Source organism: Manis pentadactyla, chromosome 18, assembly GCF_030020395.1.
Source record: "Manis pentadactyla isolate mManPen7 chromosome 18, mManPen7.hap1, whole genome shotgun sequence".
Taxonomy (NCBI): domain Eukaryota; kingdom Metazoa; phylum Chordata; class Mammalia; order Pholidota; family Manidae; genus Manis; species Manis pentadactyla.
This window is the reverse complement of record NC_080036.1, coordinates 22,235,259-22,252,377: the sequence shown is the minus strand read 5'-3', so window position 1 is coordinate 22,252,377 and position 17,119 is coordinate 22,235,259. Positions and strand designations below refer to the sequence as shown.

Sequence of the window (17,119 nt, the reverse complement as noted above, 5' to 3'; positions counted from 1 at the left end):
GAGATGGGTGGAGGGTTGAGGGCCTTTCGAACTGTAGGGTTTGGGCTCTAGACCCTCAGATAGATTTCCATGAGCAGCTTCTATCCTTTTCCTTTGCAGGATCTAGCTGAAGCCTCCCTTAGGGCTGGGATGGGCCATCTGCTGTCTTTCTCTGCGAGTGGGGAGACCCCCAGGCAAAAATGGAAATTAGAAAAATGTGCATATGAAGCTGGATGGAGAAGAAACCAGTCAAACAAACTTCATACGTATTTACATTTTATTTTCAAAAATGAGGTTCTGGCCAAGAAAAATAAAAACAGCTCTGATGGATGCCCCTCTTCTAACATCTCATTCTCATGCTCCCCATCTTCCTTTGGCTGTTGAGAATAAGCTCCCTGTGGGGAGTAAAGACTGGTTCTTTAATGAAGAACTTCAACAAAGGAATGTCTCAAGCTTTACCTTGTATAGTGACAAGGTCACTATACAAGGTATATTTTCTGCAGAAATTCTACAATGTGTAGACCCTTGTTTGTAAAAAGCCAGAGTAGCTGGAAAACCAGAAAAAAAATCCCATTAAGAAAAATGACAATTGGCTTTAGAGATTCATGCCACGGATCATTTCTCTATGGTATTTCTGATACATGTAAGGAAAAGGGGAACAGGGATTACGCGGGCTTGAAGCTTGGCTTATTTTCCACTAACAGACCAGAAAACCATGGTTGCTTAGCTGTGTTAACTGGACCAAGTACCCAAGTCTCAGTGTTAACACGTGCATAAGACTTGTTACAAAGGTTCCTAATGTGCCTGGTGTATTCTAGGCACTCCAAAAATATTTGTTGAATGAATGAATGAATGGATGGATGGATGGATGGATGGATGGATGGATGGAAATGTCACAAGCAGCATTTGGTTTAGGTAAAACCCTGGTTATCTTTTGAGGCTTATTTTAATTTCCACTTTCTCCAAGAAACTGTTTCTGTTTTCTGTGCCAGTCTTTCTAGATTGGCTGAGAACTCCATCCCCACCCTGCATCCATAGCTGTTAACGGCAAGTCTTCGTTCAGTCTGCATGTCCATGCCAGCCATGGTGCCAGGAGGTTTGAATACATGGTTGTTCCAGTCCTCCCAAAAGGACCTGAAAAGTTCTTCCTGTTTCATAGGGAAAGAAACAGGCCCAGGGAGTGTCTATTCCTTACTCAAGGCTAGCAATCGGCAGCTCTAGTGTCCCCCAAACTCAGGCCAGGATGATTCCAAGAATCAAGGGGATCCTGATCTTTTGCATGCAATTCACGGGACCACTTGTGTACCGTGCTGCAAACTTCTGGAAGAGAGGGGCTGTGTTGCCCTCTCTGTTTCCTCCACTGCTCCTTCCCCAGTCCTCTGAGCAGACTGGTGTGAAAGATCCTCGGGCACATGGGAGGGCATATTTTGGTCTGTATATATACTTTGTTGTGGTTTAGGAATGGCTGCTCTCCCATTTTAGCCTCCTGTAGAAGCCACCCTTCCTGGATGCCATGCAGCCAGACCTGGGGCCCAAGGGTGCCTTTGGGTTCCAGTTTGTCCTTTTTGGGGAGGCTTTCCATAACGGGGTTTGTCATTCTTGTCATTCTCCCCTAAGACAAGTGGCCTACTGGCGGAGAGAGGGCTGGCCAGTGACGAGTTTAAGAAGTCTTGGAGAGCCTCAACACCTGCTATCCCGGGTTAACGCTTGATTAGAAAATCATACTTCTATAAAAACAAAAATGAACAGAGGGGCTGCTAAGGCTCATGGGCTTTCTTTTTTGTTTATGAGAAATCTCTGCTACATCCATTTTCCTCCTTGTTTTATCATCGTTCCTCAATTTGCCATCTCAGTAGGCATCACTGGCCCATCAGGGTCAAGTTTTTCCCCTGCCTTTGTCCTGCCCTTGTCCCTCCATCTCTCCTCAAACCACTCTGTTAACCACCCTGCCTCAGTTTACCGCCTTTCCTTCTTGAAACTCCTTTCTTTCCTTCCATCATCCTCTGCTACTCTGCTCTTCCACGCCAACCTCTTTGTCCCCTCAGAGATGGATTTCTCCAGAAGACAGCCTCGGTGGCCTGGCCACCTCTCTCTCTTAGGCTGGCCTCATGCATGCCCAGGGTAGGGTGCTTAGCCAGGACGTTGGTTGTCCCAAACATCTTCCTGACTCATCCGAGTTCCAGCCCTGTGTCTCAAGGGGCTTCCGCCTAGGCTGCACCCTTTCAGTGGGTGCACCAAATCATTGCCCCCAAAACGACTCATGGTCTTCACCCCCAAATTCCTGTCTTTCGTCTGTGCCCTTTAGTTCTGTGACTGGCACCACTGTGTACCTTTTCCCCAAACCTATTCACTCACTTAAAATATGTCTCAAATATTTGTTAGTCATCTGTGGGTTAGCTGTCTCAAAATGAGCGTGCTTGCTGGAGGCAGAGAGAAAGGCATTGTCCATGCCCTCAAGGAGCCCACAGTTGAGCGGGGGCAGCAGACGTGCGTGCCCACGTGGGCAGAGCAGCAGGACCCAGCTGGTGGACTGAGCCACAGCTGGGGAAGGAGGCATGGGGGGCAAAAACATCCACTGTGTCCAGGCAAAGCTTCTTGGAGGAGGGGGCGGCGCTGCACCTGGCCTGAGGGTTTTGTGGCGGTTGGTTGAGCTGAAGTCTGTGGGCCCGATTTTCTGCACTGGCTGGGGCTCCATGGAATTTAAAGTGTCCCCTTTTGTGCAGAGGTTGGTGTGACTGGCAAGACCAGGGCTCTCTGATTTGGCTCACCAACAGTTAAGACTGGAGAGTGGACAGAATAAAAGAGCTGGCTTCACTTACGTTTTTTTTCCCCTTTTTGGAAAGTATCTCCTCTTTCAGGCGGATAGTGCAAAAAAAGAAAAATCAAAATATCTGGGGAACTACTCTGAGCTCTGAGCGAGCTGTTGGGGGTCAACCTTTGCCCTTTCGGCCAAGCCTCCCGTTTCTCAGATAAGGACACCAAGGTCCATCCACACGGCATCCTTTGCTTGCACATGGCTAGTGATTAGACAAAAGCTGATCTTAGAAGGTGGCACTCTGACTCCCTAGGTGGGCGGGTTGCTAAGTGCACTAAGCACCTGCTTCTGCGCAGGGCCTGGGCTGCTGGCTCCTGGAGGGACCCTCCTGCCCAGGGCAGCTGGGTGGGGAGGAGGGAGAGAGCTTACGTAATCAAAGCTGAGGCAGAATGTGGGGTGTCTGAGAGAAAATCAGCGTGGGTGAAGTGTGCCCGGAGGAGGAAGTCACTTCTCTAGTTAGGGGAAGCCTCTGGACTGTTAATAGGCCTGTGAACTTAGTGTGGGTGAACCCAGAGAAAATGGGATACCAATACTATCCCTGGAAAATGGGGACCACTGTTACTTTACAGAAGAGGAAACTGAGGCACAGAGCGGGGCTGCAGAGTTAATCAGCTGGGGGCCTGAGGTTCAGACCTGAAGCAGGCACGCAGGGTCCTGACAGACAGTACTTGGGGGGTAGGGGGTGGGCCTGGCCTTCTGTACCTCTCCCTCCTTTCTAGTTCACTCTTTCTTGGCAAAGTTGAGGCTCATCCTCCCAAGTCACCCCTTCCTTCCCGTCTGCACCCAGGGGGCCAGCCCTTCTGTTTCCCTGTCCCTTTGCTGCCTGCAACAAAGACCCCCGAGGCCTGCATTGTGGGCCAGGTCTCTGAGGCCTTTCCTGATCCTCAGGCTCCCTGATTTATCTGTGGCCGCTCATACCTGCCGGCTCCTCCTCTGCCTGCCTGCACGCCTGCCAACCACCCTGCCCTGCCTTAGACGTCCACCAACGCATGGGAGGGCGCTCGGCCCTTGGAAGTTACTTTTACTTCCATCATAGCACAGGTGAACGCCCATCTCTGACGCCCCACCCTGGTGTCAGCATTTGGGCCAGCCACATTCCGACCAGGCAGTCGTGCTCTCCTGTCCCCATCGGATTAGACGGGGGTGGATATTTGATCCCAGGCCCAGAAGGGATTTGTTGGGTGGCCACAGGTGCACAGCGCCTGTCTGTCACTGAAGAATCTGGCTTGAGAAGCACAGCGACCATGGGTAGACACTGTCTTGTGGACCAGTCTGTGAGGGCAGGGGTTGCCCCAGGCCCTCCCTGAGGCTGCTGACCTGGACATAAGCAGGCAGGAGTGAATACAGCACCTCTGTGCAAAGGGACCTCATAGAAGGCCTGTGAGCGCAGAAGGAGGGATACGGAGATGCCCGGCCTGCTTTTCCAGTTTCTGTTCTCTGTTCTGCGACAGTCTCCTTCTGCTAGAAAGGAGGTGCTCTTCGTCAGAGCTAGTCTGCTTGGCCTTGGTTTCTTTTAGCTCCTGCGCTAAACCTCCCCACAGCAGCGTGGGCCCTGCAAGGTGATCCCTCCCGGCACTCTGAATCCTGCGCTCCCCTGCATGAGGGTTACCCGTTCTGGGTCCTAAGGCAGTTGTAGGCTCTCAGCATTTGCCCAGTGGCTGCCGGGCCCTCCCTGTGGGAGAGGGCTCTGCCTGTGGAGACCCTGCTCCATCAGAGACTTTCATCAGCCAGTGGTTTTTTGGCCACTGTATGTTGCCAAGCGAAGGTGGTGGTGTCTCAGATGGGGCCTTCTTATTTCCCCTTCATTCTAGAAAGATGAGACTTTCTCGCACGTGTGCAAGACTCCCGGAGGTGGGGCTGGCAGAAGGTCTTCCACTTGGATGGCCAGGGAGATGCTTTCCCAGAGTTTGTGCTGCTGAGCAGGGAGAGGCCTGGCGTGGGGGCTTGGCCAGGCAGAGAAGGCAGCCAGAAGAGGACTGAGTTGCAGAGCCAGGAGGCTGGGCCAGGAGGGGTCTGGAGAGGCTGTGTGGCATGATTTGGAAGCGAACATGGGGAGAGACAGGGCTTCCAGAAGCAGGCGCCTTACATTTTTCATAAGACCAAACTCTTGTTACTCTGTCCTGTGCAACACCAAGGCCGCTCAGGCAGCAGCTGTATTGTCACTGGGTGCTGTGTGCAAGGCACCAGGGAGAAAGGGCCCTGGTTTCTAGGCTGCCATCGGGGCAGAGAGGAGAGCCCGTGCTGGTCCCAGAGGTAGGGGACAGAATCCTCTGGTTGCTGGGAAATCGGACTGGGGAGGAAGGTAGAGGGTCAAGGTCCTGGAAATGATGAACAAGGCAGCCAGGACAGTGAATCGGGGAAAAAATTCTGAGCAGAAAATGTACTGGGAAAGGACTGAAAGCCAACATCACCGTCGCAGGGAGGGACAGAGCCATCAGGCTTCTTGGAGTCTCTGATGGGACAGATCAGAGGCAGTCCTGACATGGAAGTGGAGATTGGGAAAGAGAAAGTGTGCCGTGAGGGAGCTGGTGGGGTGAGGACAAGCTTTTGACCTTCCTAGTACTGTCTTCAGGAATCCAAAAACAGGATTCCAAAAACAGGATTCCAAAAAATCAGTGTTTCATGATATGAGGCTAATGTTGAAATGTTCATCAGACCACATGGGCCCAGGCTTGACAAGAGGACCAAAGGTCATGACCGAAATCGAGTTCCTACACATAGGTCCCCACGGCATGATATTTTGCCTTGGAAAGAGCAGACTGTGACCAAGGTGTAGGCTTTGGGGGCATCAGCCTGGCGGCAGGGACGCATCCAGAGAGTCCCTCCATGCAGGTCACCTCATTCTGCGTCTCCCTCCCCACCCCTACTTCTGCCTCACCTTCAATTGCCAAAGAGCACCTCTGCCAATGACCTGAGTCACAGAGTACCTGGACCCAGAGATTATTCTAGATTGGGGTGGCCACAGAGCCAGGACCAACCAGGAGGGAGGGAGGCCTGGCTTCTTGGGAGGAGGCGTGATGTTGGCATGAGGACAGATCAAGCCAGTGGGTCAGCTCCAGGAGATGTGGCTGAAATATCAAAGCACTGACCAGAGTGTCTTTATTCCCCATCACCCTTACGGCAAAAGGGAGGACTAATAAACCAGAAGATGGAAACCAGAAGTGGGTGGAGGAGGCCCACTCTACCCCCACCCTTTGCCAGAACATCAGCATGGCAGTCGGAAATATTTATGTGCATGATTTTGCAGTCGTGACTCTTTGTCCACATACATGGGTGTGCACGCACACACCTCCCACCCCCGCCCCTGTGTCCAAGACTTCATATATTCCAAAATACAAAATGGTGCTTAGTCTGCCACACCTGCTCTGAACCAAAGTGCTTGGTTTGCTAAACTAAGCCCAGTGAAGGTGTGAATACAGGCCCCACTGTTGCTCCTGAGGAATTCCAAAGTTTCTGTACCAGTGTGATGAGCAATGTGAGTTCTCTGCATGGCTTTTCTGTGAATTCTCACAAATGGGCATGGTGCGTAGTCCATGTGGACGGTAGGGGAACAAATTAAGGAGGTATTTTGGAACATCTAGGGGATTTGTTTCAAGTTGGCATCTAGAAGAATGTAACCTTTAGGTATGAAAGAGAAGTTAAATAGAATCTCCATCTGATCACTAAAATTCTTGCTGTTCCCTGTAGTGCAAACATATAAGTGGGTTTTGAAGGAAGATTAAGAAGAAAGGCATCGTCAAGATAAAGAGCCTGTGGTCTTCTTGAAGCAATCATTGGTCCACGGCTTCGGCCTTGGCAGGAAATGTCATGGTACCCCCGGAATGGTCCCCTGCCCAATGCTGACTATTTCTGCATTTTTTTTTTTAGTTAAAAACTAACTGGTTTATTTTTTTTTTATTTTGAAAAAGACAATATAAATTAAAACAAAACCAGGTATATCAATATTTGTGACACTATATATGTGAACTAATAAAGGAAATCACATGAAGAATAACAATGTGTTTGAAACCAAGGCTGGTCCCTTGAACAGATTTCTGATGACATCCAATTTTTTTTATGTCATATTAAATATTTATTGTTTTCTGCAGACTGACCTTGGAGTAATTGTCAACCCAGGAGGGGACTGGTTAGTGTTCAAGTTGCTGAGATCCCAGCTCAAAAAACTACAGAAAAGTCACTTTCAGTGGAAAAAAAAAAAAGAAGTCAGTGACTTGGACGCAGTCTCCCTTTGCTATCAACTCCAAGAGCTGAGGTTTTATGGAAAATAAGAGTCTATGAGTGATGAGCAGGATTAGTATCATCCTTGTGAGTTCACAGAATCTCAGGAAGTAAGAAATCAAGAGGAAAAGGGAGGGAAGGAGAAGGGGAGGAGATATATCCAAAGGCAAATGGAAAATAAAAGTGAGAAACAGAACATGCAGTTGTCTCTGAACAGAGGGCTTAGTCTTAGTTGGGCGAAGGAAGCTCGAAGGGCCGGTGCGAGTGCCGGGAGATGCCAAACCCAGGCTGCTCAGGATTAGCTTGACAATGCTTTTTGCTGGATTCTTGGGGTGAGGGATGGTCTCTATTACAGAAAGGGTTTTCTGGGTGGAGGGAAGGGGCTAGGATCTGGAAGCTGGGGTCCTCTGCCTGGCAGGGGGAAGGCGGGCAGAGGCTGGTGCCCCGGCCTGCGTGGGCTGCTATGCCGACCAACTGTTGTCCTGGGGATGGGGACAAGGCAGGGGGTGGGGACAGTGCCCATCTCTCCCTCAGAGTTGTGGGCATCTCAGGCTGAGCCTCCATTCACCCCACAATCTTGTAAATGATGGAGAGAGAAGAGGGCACGGAGTGGGTCAGGGAAGACAGCCATGGAGAGGGATGCAGCCAAGGTGCCTGTGCCCGGCCCAGCCTCTCTGAGGCTTTGCTGGAACTGAAAATCCCTGCCCAGCAAAGCAGCCAGAGTCCTTCCAGCCTCCCCTGGGGACCGGGCTGGGGAGGGGGCGTCTCTCAGATCAGTTTGGATTCTATATTTGTTAAAAGAAGGTGGGAGGACATGTTTCATTTCTTTGAGCATCACAGCTAAGGGCAGCTTATTTTGGAGTAATACAGAATGGGGCCAGTCTCAGTTTGGGAAGGAGTCAGGGTGAAGGACAGAGCACCGCTGTCTCCTCCTGGAATGGCTAAGCCACCTCAGGCTCTAGGGCTCTCCCACTTCTAGATTGCTCACACTTTCTTGGATGGAGAGCCTCCAGGGAACCTTTGCAGAAAGCCTGGGCTGGGGAGGGCTATGGCCGGGTCGCTTTAGGGGACCTCAGAGTTTAGCTGTGAATGGACACACGATGCCTGGAGTCTGTTTTCTGGGGACACCGAGGCTCCCGGTATGTAGAAGCTGGAGGAAGTGAGCAGAGTGCTGGGAGGAAGAGGAAAAAGATGCAACTGGTTGGATTTGGGGGGAGGTGAGGTGAGGCTGTCAGAATTTCAGAGAGATGCATGCAACCTTGGGCTGCGTGGCGCCAGGGGAGAGAAGCCACTGGAGAACTTATCCTGAGCAGCTCTGGCAGGTGACAGGGTCAGAAGTATTTGGGACGTTGTCAGAATACACAGAAACAAGCCAGAGAGCTTAAAGCCAGGGGCAGAGGCTTTCTCGAGCACTTGGGTGCTCATCCACAAGTCATGTTTTGCATTCATCAGATTCTCTTTTCTGAACCACTGGTGCCCGCCCCCCTCCTTCTTTTCCCCTTTCAACTATTTGAATATGGCTTCACTGAGGTCGCCATGTCGCCTGTCCCACAGTGAGGAGTGGCCGAAGCATCTGTTCTCTGATAGATGTGACAACTTTGTCTTCTGGGTGAATTTCACCATGAATGTTTCAAGTTCTGTAATGGACAAGTGTGAGTAATAATTACTGTCACATATCCACATAATTGGATGGTTTTGCCTCACCATTTACTTCATATCTCTGACTATTCCTGCATCTTTCATTTTTTTTTCCTCTTATGATTTTGAGAATTGCTGGGAGCACATCACTTGAATTTGGAGATGAGTAAAGTATCTAGTGTTTAATCTCTTTAGTTGCAAATTCAGAGTGGAACTCAGGATATTATCCAGCGGTTCTCTCAGGACATATGGTACATAGCTCATCACACCTTGGGGCTTGGTATTGCCCATGAATACGCACAGGCTCATCTTTGCCTATGATGTACATCTCAGACCTTTCCTGTTTGGTTCACGCTCTGGTCTTAATATTGGGCTGTCTGTATTTTTGCCTTCAGTGTCAAGAGCAGGACAATTCAACATGAACTCTGAAATTAAAATTCTACATGACCTCTAAGGGCATGCCTGGTTTGGCCCATGCCTGCCTCTCCACCTTCATTTCACTTTCCTGAGCTCCTTCCTGACCACTGGCCCTCTGTTGTCCCCTTGACAATGCTCCCTTTTGTCTGTGCACGTAGGCGTCACTTCTACCTAGAACACCATTGCCTTCCCTCACCTGCCCATTTCAACTAGGCAATTCCTATTCAGTATTGAGATTTTAGATTCATGGTTCTTGGAGAAGCCTTACACCTTGATCAGGGCTGGAAGCTCTCATGGGTGCCAGGTACTCCTCATTTAAAACCACCTGTCCCAGAGATCGCCACAGAGATCACCTCCGTCAGTCAGGGCTGTCTTTCTGCTATTAAATTCCTCATGTCCAGCATACAACAGATGCTCAATAAATATTTGTTGAATGAGTGAACAAATGAATGAATAAATGGGTTTTGTATTTAAGACTCGCTGCTGTCTGTGCCTGTAGAAAGGATGCATCTGGACTTGATGTCCCGATTCCTAGTGAACACCCTTTGCAAAGCACCAGCTCAGCTCTGGAGGCAGAGGCACCTGTGACTCTTGCCCATGGAGCAAAGAGCCTGTTAGCTCAGTGGATGGGAGAAGAGGCTGGGCTTCTTATCTCTAGGGCAGGCCCCCAGCAGAGGCCAAGGCTGGCCCACTGGCCCTTTGGGTCCTCATCCCCTTTGGTGCCCTGGGCCCCCAGCTCCTCTTTCATATCCTCTCAGGCTGCTAGGCCCACATCTGTGCTTGACTGTCTCTGGCAATCTAATTCAGCCCTGGCTGTGGGCCTAGAGGCCTCCCCTTCTCTGAGCTTCCCTTTGGTGTGTCTGTGTCCTTCCCTGGACTATGAGTTCTGCCCTGCCCTGAGCCTTGGCTTTAACTGTTGCTTCCAACTGCCATCAGAATGTTCTGCCCTTAGAATTCTCGGGGGTTGGTGGCCTGGTTCTGTAGCCGGTAGACAGCAAGCCCTTGAGCACAGGGGCCAGGCTTTCCCTGTAGGCTCGGCCTCCGTTAGTACAGTAACCGCACACCAATGCACGGCGTCAGTTATCTCACCCAATTTGTACTCAAGTTGTCCAGACAGTCAACGTTAGCATCAAGAGCAGAGCAATTCAACATGAACTCTGAAATTAAAATTCAAGTGCTCAAGTTTTCCAGACAGGCCTGCAGCCTGACTCTTCCATGCTGTTTTACAACCACTGGGCAGTTCCTGCCTCAGCTGAGAAGAACCCTCCTGGGGCCACATTGGAAAACCCAGCAGAGGGGAGGTGGCCCAAGGACTTGCTGCCTCCTCACTTGGCCCAGCCCCTGCGGCGACTCTGCAGGACCCTGGGCTGCGGCTGCCCCAGAGCAGCTCTAGCCCCAGACTGCGACCATTTCTGCATCTCCGTCCTCAGGGCTGGAGCCAGGCCTTGAAGGAGGAGGAGCCCATGCAGAGGAAGCTCACAGTAGCTGCCCCTGGGGTCACAGGGGCTTTCAGCTCTAAGAAACTTGAAATCCCTCAGGCTTAGCCCGCTCTCTTTTGGCCTCCTGTCTTAACTGGGAACGCCGGGCTCCTGCTCTGATTGGATTGTCTCTTTAACACAGCTCTGCTGTTTTGGATCTGGAGGTTGGAGGTCCATCCAGTCGGAGCTGGCTTTGGGGCCCCAGACTTTGACTTTGGGTTCCACTTGGTTCTCCTGGGACAGGGCGTATTCATTCATTCATTTATATCTATTGAACACCTATGTGCCTGGCATTAGCTAGGTATGGGGGCTACAAAAAGTGTCAGGCAAACGGGGTCAGACTTACCCCGTGCGAAAGCTCCCAGTCTAGGGAGCACCTGTGCGAAGGGAGTAGGTTGTCGGAGCACCTGGCTGGAGGAAGGTGCGTGAGCTAATGGTACAAGCCGAGTCTGGGGCAGGAAGCGAAGACGAGGACTTGCAGACCATGCTTAGAGGTTTCATTATCCTAGAAGTCTTGGGAAGCTATTGAGGGATTTTAATCAGAGGAGAGAAATCATCACATTTGGGTTTTTGAAAAAGACGACACCAGCTGCTGTGTGGAGCACAAGTTAGAATAAGGCAGGAACAGAGATCGGACAAGAGACCCATTGCTCAATGCTGGTAGTTAGGATTGGAGGGGATCGGGGAGAAATGGTTGGCAATGTAACCCTGACAGATGAAAATGACAACAAGCCCTGGGGGAAAATTGCACATGGGGCTGGGAAACAGGGGTGCCTCACTGTGAAAGCAAATGCTGGAGGAGGGCTCATCTGAGGGGTACTATTTGTTGGGTTTGGGGCATATTGAGTTGAGAGGTCTTTAAAAAGGGGGCCATCCAGGTGTGCAGGTCCTGGGAGAGGTCCAGTCTGTAGATTGAAATTGGTGCATGATCCGCTTCTAGGTAATTACTCCATGGGCATGGGGACTGGGGGGCTGCCAAGGAGAAGACTGGAAAAGCAGGGTGCCTAAGTGGGTGCAGGAGGGTCTCCCAGAGGAGGCTGAGGAGGGGTGGCAGAGAAGCAGGAGGGACATCAGGAAACTGCGGTGTCACTACAGCTTGAAGGGGTGCTTTTGTCCTTCTCCACAACCATTTTCTTGATCACACATACATCTCCCTCCTCCTGGTGTTAGATGAAGGGGAAGAGAAGCCATCACTGATGATGTTCTCTGGGAAGGGAGGCCCATGGGGGCAGGAGGCCAAGGGTGGCTCTGGCAAACTCCATGAGGTTTGGCGGCTGCATTTTATGTAAGATCCAGAGCTGTCAGTCAGGGATGCTATGAAGCAAGGGCACAGAGGTGAGGAGGTTCTCTGCAGAGGCTGTGGGGATTAAGAAGCCGGATTTGGGGAAGGCGGTCAGAGGGGAGGCTCTGGCCACTGGCCTCCAAGAAGTGCCAGCTTCCAAGGCCTGTTGGGTCTGGACATAGGCAGAAGCTCTTTTGTTCCCCCCCAGCATAAACATGTTTCTTAGACACAAGAGGCAAGAGTTTATGAATGTAACAGGTAAAAGAGGTTAGCCAGAGGGGAAGAGAGGATAGACTAAGGGCAGCCAAGGAGGATCTGGAGGTCTCTGAGGGTAACAGGACTGCTATTCCACATTTCTGCAGGCTCCAAAGAAAACTCTGAAGCCAACCCAGCCCCTTTGCCTACCCCAGCCTTATATAGAGCTGCTGAGAGCATGCATGGGGCCCAGAGAAAAGGGACAATGGAGAGACAGGCTGGGCAAGGCTGGGAAGGGTCAACGTGGGCCGTGAGTAAAGACGACCTCCGCAGATAGAAGCAACCCGTCAGATCCCCTCTGCCACGCTCCGGGTCAGCATGCCACAGCTCGTGCAGGCCGCACCCCCTTTTCAAAGCACTGGATATGGCCACCATTTCATGCCTGACTGTTCCAGGCAGCTCCTAATGGGAGTCCCCGTGGTGAAACCCCACTACATAGAGGCAGGCAAGTCCTGCCAAGGTGCGGGCTTGAGGCCACGGCCACAGGGGGAGGCAGGAGCATTAGGGGTGGAGGGCAAAGGGCAGAAAGAACACTTTCAGACTCCCTTTGGGGTGTGGCTTCCTCATGCCCTCCAAGGTAAGACCCACGTTGGGACAAAGAGATGAGTTTTCAGGGGGAAACAGGAGGTCCGGCATGGGTACCAGAGGCACATGGCCATAACCCTGAAGGGCCAGTTTTGGAGTGGGGGTGGGGGGCAGCACTGTGCCTCCAACCCTCAATTTCCCCACTTGTAAAATGGGGAATTATAGAGTGGCTCTCCAGCAAAGGGCTGTTGTGGGTTCTGTGAGTTAATTTTTGAGAAAGAGCTCAGTTGTCTCTCTTCCTATTCATCACATTTGGTTCCCGGGTGTAACACAACTGTTAGGCAGGAAGGCCTCTCTGGGAAGGACAGTGGCTAAAGGTCCTACGAAGATGAAGTGACCTTGAAGTCATGACTAGCCTTGCAAGGAGGGGAGGTGGTGGAAGGGGGGACAAGGGCGATTCTCTGGATGGAAGATGACTGAGCTGTAGATGAGGGGTCAGATGCCAGGCTTTTGCGAAGCTGAGCCAGAGGAAATGTTCGCGTGGAGCAGTCAGTGTGTGTCTCAGGGTCGAGCAGGCACAGACCCTTGCAAGACTCATCCTGGGGGAAGGTCACGGCTAGCGCTGCTCCATCGTCACCAAGCTGCCATTGAAATAGGCAGACGTGCTTTGCCCTGCGTGCTCAGTAATGTGACCTGTGTCTAGTCTATCATCCTCTAACATTTGATGAATCGAAGGACATTCCAAAGATGGAAGACACCCAAGGAAAGTGCTGCCAGGCTGCCTTGCAATTTCTCGGCTCTAAAGGAGCTTTTGGGATCAGCACCAAAACTTTCCGGGGGTTTGCAAATAGATGTTTTACCTATTTCGCATGCACAGGGGAGCAGGAGAGGTGTTAAAAGTACAGGAATCCAGGAACTGCCCTCCTCTGGGGGGAATGCCAGTCTCTCTGGACTGGCCAGGGGGGCACTGGCCCCTGCTATGTTTCCTCCATTGGGGTAGAAGTGCATGGACCATGCCACACTGTGGATGATGTCATAGTGTCACCTAGGACCTTGGTGACCACCCAGCCGGTGCCTGCAGCTTCTGAATGGTATTCTTTGACCGGTATTGTATTGGTGATTCTGAGAAGATTTTGGGAGAAAGAAACAATCAACTGGTTGGAGAAGAAGTTTCTTACAGCAGGACGTTGCAAGGTCACTTCCCGATAAAGACATTTTTCTTGCTATGCTTTCATCGCTAAAGAATGAAACACTGAAGCGAACATTCCAGCAGACGGGATCACAGGCGGCCTTCAGGTGAGAGGGTAAGATAGGGGCCCTCTTGAAGGGAAGGAGGTGGGAGGGGCGGGGCTGTTTCATCCAGAAGGTCAGAAGGAGGAGGGCCTGATTTTTGCCACATCAAGGGGTTCAAGTTTTCTATGGCTTGTTTGGGGCTATTTCCTGATGTGTCAAGGACACTCCTGAGGAGCCTGAGGAAAACCCCTTTTTGACTTTTGATAATGGTAAATGTTAATTTTTTATGAACAGCCTCGTGTAGGTGAAGAGAAAGGACAAAGGAAGGCATATGGGGTAGAACAGTGTAGAAAGGAATAGAAACGAAAGGCTCTGAACAAGAGGGGAAACTGTGTCAAGAGAGGCTAAACTTTTTCAGGGTTTGCAGAAGTGACTTAGATTGGCAATGGTAACAGGGAAGTTCAGAGATGAGTTTGTCTCTGCTTATGCGGAAGGTCTGCAAGCCAGGAGGCCAGCTCAGAGCTGCCTGGGCTCGTGTGGAGCAAGCACAGGGACAGTGAGCCCAGACTCTGGGGGTGGCTGGCCTTTCCCGTTGATCATGTCTCTCCTTTCCCACCAGCAGCCGTGGGGAGGCTCTAGGCTCAGCAGGAATTGCTGCCAACAGACGGACCCACTACTTCTGGTAGAACACCTTGCTTTGCAAAATGGTCCATTCTCCCCACACGAGTCAATGCATTCACCGCAATTCCAATCAGAATTTCAATGGTAGGTGTTTGAACTTGGAATGATATTTCTAATATTTATTTGGAAACACTTATTTTGGAAGAACAGGTAAAACTGGCCCAGAAAAAAAAAAGTACATGAGCAAGACAAAGCTTGCCTTGTTAGATTTTAAAGCAAATTTTAAATCTGAACTCATGTAAACAGTTGGAAGCTGGTGGCCACATAGTTCAATGGCAAATTATGGAAAGCCCAGAGAGGGGGTTGTCTTGTGTTAGAGGAGTGGGTGTTTCCACTGAGAACTTTGAGTGACATGGATGCATCACTGTTCAGAGTAAAAGGAAGGCAGGTGCCCCGTTATGCAAAGGCTGGGATGAGGGTGTCCCCAGCCAAGAGTGGCATTGCTCCTTGCCCCTCACGAGTTCCCCAGTGTTTCTTGTCCTGTCATATTGTGTTTATCTGCTTAGCGATCTTCCTCTTGGAATTTCACACTTTTATAGCTGGAACTCTTGAGATCTGTCAGAGTCTGTGCGTGCTTACTAGCTGGTGCTCTCGCTTTCTTTATAGATGTGAAGAAAACGAGAGTTCCAGGAAGTCTCCGGCATGTGGCGCTGCTCCGGGGGAGAGAATGCAGCATCTCCAGATTCCCTCACGGTTCATGCAAATGGCCATCCTGTTTTCTGGAATTCATCCTCTCTCCCACTACCAACACGGTTGCTCTGGAGATCACAAATGGAAGTTTTTGCCCTTGTATTTAGAGGAGGTGATTTTATTGAATAAAGGTGGTATTCTGAGTCAGCCAAGTATAAATAATTGATCCAAGAATCTCCTGATTTTTATTTTTTTCCATGACATTACTGAGTGTTGGCTTGGGGGCAGGTCTGGCATTGTTCTGGGCACTAAAAACCAGCATGCAAAAAGAACACACGCAGTCTTTGCTGTCTCAGGGGGCAGGGGCTTCCCAGGGAAGGTGGATATGATGAGCAACGAACCAACTAACATAGAACTTGACAGGTGGCAGGAGATATGAAGAAAGGTAAATCTGGCAGGGAAGAAAAACTGATGGATGCGGGTCATGGAAGACTCCCCAGATAAGGGGCCATTTGGGCAGAGCCTGAAGAAGTGTGGGTCCATGCCATGGGGCTGCCTGGGGAGAACATTCCAGGTGGGGGCCCCAAGTGCAGAGGAGCAGCAGGTGAACTGGCTCCCTGAAGTAGATCAGTTTTTATACCTCCTCCTCCACAGGGCAAAATGATCATCAGTAATCATGCAATAGTTAGGAATCATTTTCTTCATTCACTCTTTTTAAAAATATATATTTTATTTTATTTTTATATTAATGTACAATTACATGAGCAACATTATAGTTACTAGATTCCCCCTATTATCAAGTCCCCACCACATACCCCATTACAGTCACTGTCCATCAGCGTAGTAAGATGCTATAGAATCACTACTTGTCTTCTCTGTGCTTTACTGCCTTCCCCATATCTCCCCCCACTACATTATGTCTGCTAATCATAATACCCCTTTTTCCCCCTTATCCCTCCCTCCCCACCCACCTTCCCCAGTCCCTTTTCCTTTGGGAACTGTTAGTCTATTCTTCGGTTCTGTGAGTCTGCTGCTGTTTTGTTCCTTCAGTTTTTTCTCTGTTCTTATACTCCACAGATGAGTGAAATCATCTGATACTTGTCTTTCTCCGCCTGGCTTATTTCACTGAGCATAATACTCTCTAGCTCCATCCATGTTGTTGCAAATGGTAGGATTTGTTTTCTTCTTATGGCTGAATAATATTCCATTGTGTATATGTACCACATCTTCTGTATCCATTCATCTACTGATGGACACTTAGGTTGCTTCCATTTCTTGGCTATTGTAAATAGTGCTGCAATAAACATAGGGGTGCATCTGTTTTTTTCAAACTGGGCTGCTGCATTTTTAGGACAGATTCCTAGGAGTGGAATTCCTGGGTCAAATGGTATTTCTACTTTTAGTTTTTTTAGGAAACTTCACACTGCTGTCCACAATGGTTGAATTAATTTACATTCCCATCAGCAGTGTAGGAGGGTTCCCCTTTCTCCACATCCTTGCCAACATTTGTTGTTGTTTGTCTTTTGGATGTTGGCCATCCTAACTGGTGTGAGGTGATATCTCATTGTGGTTTTAATTTGCATTTCTCTGATAATTAGTGATGTGGAGCATCTTTTCATGTGTCTGTTGGCCATCTGAATTTCTTCTTTGGAGAAGTGTCGATTCAGCTCCTCTGCCCATTTTTTAATTGGCTTATTTGCTTTTTGTTTGTTGAGGTGCACGAGCTCTTTATATAATTTGGATGTCAACCCCATATTGCATATGTCATTTATGAATATATTCTCCCATACTGTAGGATGCCTTTTTGTTCTATTGATGGTGTCCTTTGCTGTACAGAAGCTTTTCAGTTTGATATAGTTCCACTTGTTCATTTTTGCTTTTGTTTCCCTTGCCCAGGGAGATATGTTCATGAAGAAATTGCTCATGTTTATGTCCAAGAGAATTTTTCCTATGTTTTTTTCTAAGAGT

At 49.8% G+C, this 17,119-nt stretch overlaps 1 long non-coding RNA gene across 2 annotated transcripts in view; it reads left to right on the top strand.

Annotated features, from left to right (window-relative positions):
• LOC130681467 (uncharacterized) overlaps positions 1-15,363 on the top strand; it is a 126,857-nt gene extending 111,494 nt beyond the window's left edge. The window contains exons 1-3 of one of the 2 annotated variants that reach the window (XR_008994644.1): positions 13,077-13,903; positions 14,463-14,605; positions 15,128-15,363. This is a non-coding gene — a long non-coding RNA (uncharacterized LOC130681467). Of the gene's footprint in view, positions 1-13,076; positions 13,904-14,459; positions 14,606-15,127 lie in introns of those variants that run through there. The other variant, XR_008994645.1, reaches the window with a different exon arrangement.
• The last annotated feature ends 1,756 nt before the right edge of the window (positions 15,364-17,119 follow it).